Source organism: Cervus canadensis, chromosome 9, assembly GCF_019320065.1.
Source record: "Cervus canadensis isolate Bull #8, Minnesota chromosome 9, ASM1932006v1, whole genome shotgun sequence".
Classification (NCBI taxonomy): Eukaryota; Metazoa; Chordata; class Mammalia; order Artiodactyla; family Cervidae; genus Cervus; species Cervus canadensis.
In genome coordinates, this window is record NC_057394.1 from 47,182,182 (window position 1) to 47,189,675 (window position 7,494).

Here is a 7,494-nt window from a genome sequence, read left to right on the forward strand (position 1 = left end):
GTGCTGTACAATATATCCTTGTTGCTTGTCTATTTTATACATAGCAGTTTGTGCATTTTAATCCCATATCTCTATGTTGCCACTCTCTCCTCCATTTTCCACTGTGAACAACAGGTTTGTGCTTTATACATGAGAATTTTATTTTTTTAGATTCTACATGTAGGTGATAGCATAGAACGTTTGTCTTTGCCTAATTTATTTCACTTAGCTCACTACTTTAGGTCCATACATGGATTTGCAAGTTTCAGAATTTTATTTTATTTTTTGTTGGAACAGTATTCCACTATGTACATACACACCACATCTTCTTTATCCAGTTATCTGTTTATGAACACTGCGATTGCCTGTTTCTATTATTATAAATAATACTGATTTGATCATTGGGGTGCATATAACTTATTGATTTAATATTTTTATTTTTTCAGATATATACTCAGGATTGGAATTGCTGAATCATGTGACAGTTCTAATGTTAGTATTTTGAGGAATGTTTGTACTGTTTTTCATAGAGGATTCACAGATTTACCTTCCAACAGTGTACAAGGGTTTTCTTTTCTCCACATCCTACCCAACATTTGTATATTTGTAGACATTTTGATGATAGAAATTCTGACAGGTATGAGGTGGTATCTCATTGTGATTTTGACTTGCATTTCCCTGATGACTAATGATATTGAGCATCTTTCAGGTTATTCATCTGTATGTTTTGCTTATAAATGTCTATTCATATCTTCAGCACATTTTTAATTGAGTTGTTTGTTTTTTGATAGTAAGCTTTATAACTTGTTTGGATACTTTGGATATTATCTCCTTGTCATTCCTATCATTTGTAAATACTTTCACACATTGAGTAGGTTGTCCTTTTATTTTGTTGATGGTTTTCTTTGTCATGCAAAAGTTTTCAAGGTTAATTAGGTCTCATTTGTTTATATTTGCTTTTATTTCTTTTGCTCTAGGAGACTGATATGAAAAATATAACACTGTTATTATGTCAAAGATTGTTCTGTCTATGTTTTCTTCTAAGAGTTTTATAGTTTCAGGTCTTACATATAGATCTTTAACCCATTTTGAGGTCATTTTTGTACATGATGTGAGAAAATGTTCTAAGGTCATCCTATTACATGTAATTGTCCATTTTCCCCAACACCACTTATTCAAGAAACTAACTTTTCTATGTCGTATATTCTTGTTTCTTGTCATAGGTTAATTGGCCATAGGTTCACTGGTTTATGTCCCGACTATCTATTCTGTTCCATTGACTAATGTGTCTTTTTTTGTGGCAGTACATACCGCTTTTCTTTTCCAATAATTTCATTTATTTATGTACTTTTGGCTGTGCTAAATCTTTGTTTCTGTGTGGGCTTCTCTCTAGTTGTGTTGAGTGGGGTTTACTCTCTAGTTGTGGTGCATGGACTTCTCATTGCAGTGGTTTCTCCTGTCGCAGAGCATGGGCTCTAGGGCATACCGGCTTCAGTATTTGTGGTACATGGACTCAGATGTTGTGTTTCCTGGGCTCTAGAGCACAGGCTCAGTAGTTGTGGCACATGGGCTTAGTTGCTCCATGGCATGTGGGATCTTTTCCAGATTAGGGACATCAGAGATTAAACCCGTATCTCCTGCATTGGCAAATAGATTCTTTACCACTGAGCCACCAGGGAAGCCTTACTATACTGTTTGATTACTGTAGCTTTGTAGCGCAGTAAACCGTAAAGTCTCCACCAAAATACTATTAGAGCTAATAAATTCAGTAGAAGTGTAGGATACAAGATTAATGTATAGAAATCTGTTGCTTTCTATATTCTAATAATTAGCTTTGAGAAAGAGTAATAAAGCAAAAAATCCAGTCCCATTTAAAATCATAAAAAAGAATGACATACCTAGGAATAAACTTAGCTAAGAAGGTTAAAGACATGTACTCTGAAAACTATAAAATGTTGATGATGGAATTTGAAAATGACACAAGGAAATGAAAATATATGCCATGATCTTGAATTGGAAGAATCAACATTGTTAAAATGTCTGTACCACTTGAAGCAATCTACTGATTTAATTCATTCTCTATCAAAATACCCAAGACATTTTTCACAGAACTAGAACAAATGATCTTAAAACTTATAGGAACCACAAAAGATGCTGAATTGCCAAAACAATTTTGAAAAAAAAGAACAAAGTTGAAGATATCATACTTCCTTTCATTTTTCATTCTAAATCCACACTGGAAACACAAAGTTTTTTTTTTTTTTCAACTGCTAATCTAACCAAGTTAGCTCATATTTAAAATCTCTCTGCTTCCTGTGACCCAGAAGAAAGCCCAATATTTGTAAACTGACTCATTTTGCCTTGTTTAAGCTATGTTTTTGCTATTGTTTTTAACAACTTTGTATCTTTCTAGCTTTATTGAGGTGTATTTAATGTACAGAAAACTGCACATATTTAATGTGTTTCTTTTGATGAATTTGGACATATGCATACATTCCTTATACCATTACCATAACCAAGGTAATATACATGTTCATATTGTCCAAAAGATTTCTTGTGTTCCTTTTATTTGTTTCTCTAGTGTGTGTGATAAGAAAATAATATGAGATCTACCCTCCTAAGTTTGTAAGTATTGACACCACATTGTCTGAGCCGTCTTATCCTGACCTCTGAAGTTTCATCTTAGAGCACCCCTCACCAGTTTGTCAGAGCTCTAGTCACACTGTATTCTCTCTGTTCATTAAATATTCCATGTCTCATCCTACTACATGCTAGTACATATATCTTCTACCTCTTATTCAGTAAATCCCTACTCATCTCCCACATATCAATTTAATTGTTTTGTCTTCATAAGAGCTTTTCCTGACCCAGATCATTAAATCTTTTTAGAGTTTTGTCTCTTCACTTCATGACCTCTATCAATCTTGACACTTTATATTCTTCTGTGTAATTATTTAATTTCTGTTCATTTCTTTGTATATTATCTAAATTCTATGAAGGCATAGAATATATGTACATTTTCCCTCTGCTCCATCAAGTGCCAGAGTCATACATAGTACTTGAAATAAAGTAGAAAATTAAATATATTTGTTGAATGTGTATTATTTTGAAATTTAAAATTTCACTTTTTTCTTTCATTTTCTTTAAGTTCAGAGATGATGGAATCATGCATCTTTTAATTCTGAGTGTCTTAAATTCCCTCAGATCTACTAAGAAAAATTCTTTTTTTTTTTTCATTAAGATTGGTTGTGAATGTAAGCAGAAGAATATGTTAATATTATGAGATTAATAAGATGAGATAGTTATTGCAAGTTCTTCAGAAAATATTGTTTATTATAATTGTAATGACATATGACAGAACAGCACTGAATTTGAAATAGTTCCTCTTTACCTTCATTTTTACAAGTGCCTCATACTTTGACTTTCTTCCATTACCATTTTTTATTTCTAAAATAATTTAAATAACTTACATAGCACTGGGGATATGAATAAAAGAAGGAATTTCTACACAGAAAGACTGCCAATTTCTGATATCTGACTCTTGTAAACATCTCATTTTCAAATTGGCAAAGGGTAGGGAAGCAGCATTGCCTTGTGCTCTCCTGAGCCTATTAATGAACACAAATCTCTAATAAAATTGTTGTAAAAGTCAGAAAATTGGCATATCTAATCCTCAAATTTTAATTTCTTTGAACTTAAAAAGAAATGTTGATACATTTGTATGTCTAATAATGCAAATTAGAAAATGATTGTGATTCTGTTGTAAACTTTTATTTAATCTCTGAATTAGAAAACAACCTAATATAAAATCCTCACCATTATAAAGTGTAATCTATAATTTTCAGGTATATATTTTTTAATATGAAAATCAACATCCTACTGAAGCTAAAGCTATTTAATGTTTCAATTGAAACACTGAATATCAAAGTTTTCTCAGATATGTGTAAATAATGCTGAGTAAATATTTTGACAGCCTGGACTGAAAATTGTTTCTTAAAAAACAAATACTATTCATGATGTAAAATATCATTCTCATTACTTTCTATTGTTGCTCTTATTCATTCTCTCAAATATAATCCTTAATAACAAGTGGAGAAGGAACCAACTGCATCCCTGCAGTTTGTCTCAGGAAGATAAAAAAATGTTCCCAATTTGGTGTTCCCCAAGTGTGCATTAGTCAGGCAGAGTTAATGGAGCTATCTATCACTTCCAGCTCTTCTCTGTGAGCGGGGAGTAGTGGTTGACCCAGCTGACTCAGCTCAGCTAGTTTGTTATTCATATGCTCGCTGCAATGCCATTAGGGTGGGCACATCACAGAGATCTAATGCTCAGTTGGGCAAAGGTATCTGAACTACCATGTCAACTCTAGAGGTGAATCTTGCAGAATGTTTCTTAATTCAAATGATGTAGTTGGAAAAAAATCATGAATTCCTATTGCGGATAGAAATGAAAACCTTTGAGCTCATATTTTTAGCAGCAAATTCCAAAATGGATTTATTATAAATGTGGGGAAATGGGTAAATAGCAAGTAGTTCCAAGCAATCTGTGATATAAATAACCATTCTAACAAGCAAAATAGACAACTAGAGCATAATTAGTAATTGTTGAAAAGACCTTGGATCAAATCACAAAGATAAAATGATGAAAAAAAGAAACAATTACTTCAAAATCATAGACTCAGGATGATTACCATTTCCTAATATATTTGTACCACTGATGGCTTGCTAATTACCAAAACATTCATATCAAAAATATAATTGACTGTGGAGGCTAAATGTCAAGTTTGCCTTATGTAACTTTTTCCATAATTCCCCAAATTTGAGTTCAACAAATGTGGAGAAAAGTTGAGAAAATGATTAAACAGGTAAAATTATGCGTACTGCTATATTTACATCCTCCTTGCCCACCACAACCCCATATAAATTATCCTTTTTTTTTTTTTTTAATCTTTGATGTATTTAATTCTTGGGTTTAGGACTTTGTGTCATTTCTTTTCCTTTCCCTAGATTCCATCATTTTTGAATAATGTAGAGATACAGGCATGTACCATCTTTGACATGTCAGAATGATTATTTCTAGAGAACTGTCAAGCTAGATCAACTTTCATCCTTTGTTAAAGCTTGAACTAGAGTATTAATTCAAGGACTGCCTTTCTGAATTTGACAGTATGACACTAAGAATTTAGTGATAGATGTGAGATATACACCTGGAATTTGAATGATTTTCTGAATGTTTAGAACATGAATATAAAAGTTAATAAATATAATAGTTCTAATATTACATGAATGTAAACATTATTTTCTTTATAGTGATTAAATTTTTGAAACTTTTCAAACTGATATTTTTATAGAAAATATTTTGAATATTTTTGAGGTTATGCCTTAGTCTATGTTAAAAGCAATACATATTTACCTTTATATTTTATTGTGCTTGTTATTTATTTCAGAATATATATTAAACAAACAGCTTGTTTCAGAACTATTCAAAATAGTTTTTTAAAACTCATATTATTTTTTAAAAATCTGTAGGTTCACTATTTTAAGGGTTTATCCCTCTCTTCCCCAGGACATGATATATGTACAGATATACATGCTAAATTTAAAAAAAAAACACCCAAACCCAGATCAGCTATAAAGGATGTGGGGCAATAAGAGTAAAAGTATCAATGTTTTCATTCAATAAATTTTTAAAGAAAAAGGTTATATATTTTTTTTAATTATGAATACAGTAATCTAAGCTAATCAGTCACTGCATTTCAGAATACTGAAATAGAATATTTGCTAATCAAATTCCAAAAACATTCAGTTCAGTTCAGTCGCTCAGTCATGTGCAACTCTTTGTGACCCCATGAATCGCTGCACGCCAGGCCTCCCTATCCATCACCAACTGCCAGAGTTTACTCAAACTCATGTCCATTGAGTCAGTGATGTGATCCAGCTAACTCATCCTCTGTTGTCCCCTTCTCCTCCTGCTCCCAATCCTTCCCAGCATCAGGGTCTTTTCCAATGAGTCAACTCTTTGCATGAGGTGGCCAAAGTATTCAGCTTTAGCATCAGTCCTTCCAATGAACACCCAGGACTGATCTCCTTTAGGATGGACTGGTTGGACCTCCTTGCAGTACAAGGGACTCTCAAGAGTCTTCTCCAACACCACAGTTCAAAAGCATCAGTTTTTCAGTGCTCAGCTTTCTTCACTGTCCAACTCTCACATCCATACATGACCACTGGAAAAACCATAACCTTAACTAGACGGACTTTTGTTGGCAAAGTGATGTCTCTGCTTTTTAATATGCTGTCTAGGTTGGTCATAACTTTCCTTCCAAGGAGTAAACGTCTTTTAATTTCATGAGTGCAATCACCATCTGCAGTGATTTTGGAGCCCAAAAAGTAAAGTCTGACACTGTTTCCCCATCTGTTTCCCATGAAGTGATGAAACCGGATACCATGATCTTAGTTTTCTGAATGTTGAGCTTTAAGCCAACTTTTTCGCTTTCCTCTTTCACTTTCCTCAAGAGGCTCTTTAGTTCCTCTTTATTTTCCGCCATAAGAGTGTTGTCATATGCATATCTGAGGTTATTGATATTTCTCCCAGCAATCTTGATTCCAGCTTGTGCTTCCTCCAGCCCAGCGTTTCTCATGATGTACTCTGCATATAAGTTAAATAAGCAGGGTGACAATATACAACCTTGATGTACTCCTTTTCCTATTTGGAACCAGTCTGTTGTTCCATGTCCAGTTCTAACTGTTGCTTCCTGACCTGCATACAGGTTTCTCAAGAGGCAGGTCAGGTGGTCTGGTATCCCCATCTCTTTCAGAATTTTCCACAGTTTATTGTGATCCACAAAGTCAAAGGCTTTGCCATAGTCAATAAAGCAGAAATAGATGCTTTTCTGGAACTCTCGGTTTTTCAATGATCCAGTGGATGTTGCCAATTTGATCTCTGGTTCCTGTGACTTTTCTGAAACCAGCTTGAACATCTGGAAGTTCACGGTTCATATATTGCTGAAGCCTGGCTTGGATACATTATAGAGATATAATAGCTCAGTTCTCACAGCATATATTTATGTTGTAATGATTAGTTTCCTTGTTGGTTTAAAAAAAATTACTCCATAATGAACCCTGTAGAAAAACTGACAAATCTCAGGAAAAACAATAAGTAAAATATTATTCCACAGAATATTTTGCCAACACCAAATTAAATGGGATACACACACACACACACACACGCACATGAATATATATATATTCATGAATATATAATATGAATATATATATATTCATATTATATTAGGGTTAATTAGGTACATTTTCATAATGCAAAAGTTGGATTTTTAAATTCTGTTTGGGGAAACTTATAAAAAATAGATGGATCTAAATGTGCAGGGTAACAAATGAACATAATGAAAAACCATTAAACTAGCACCAAAATTAAAAAAAAAAAAAATTAGACAAATATTTCAGTACTCAGAGGCCTCTATGTGATTCTCTTCTTGATCACCATAGTCCCATATCTTGA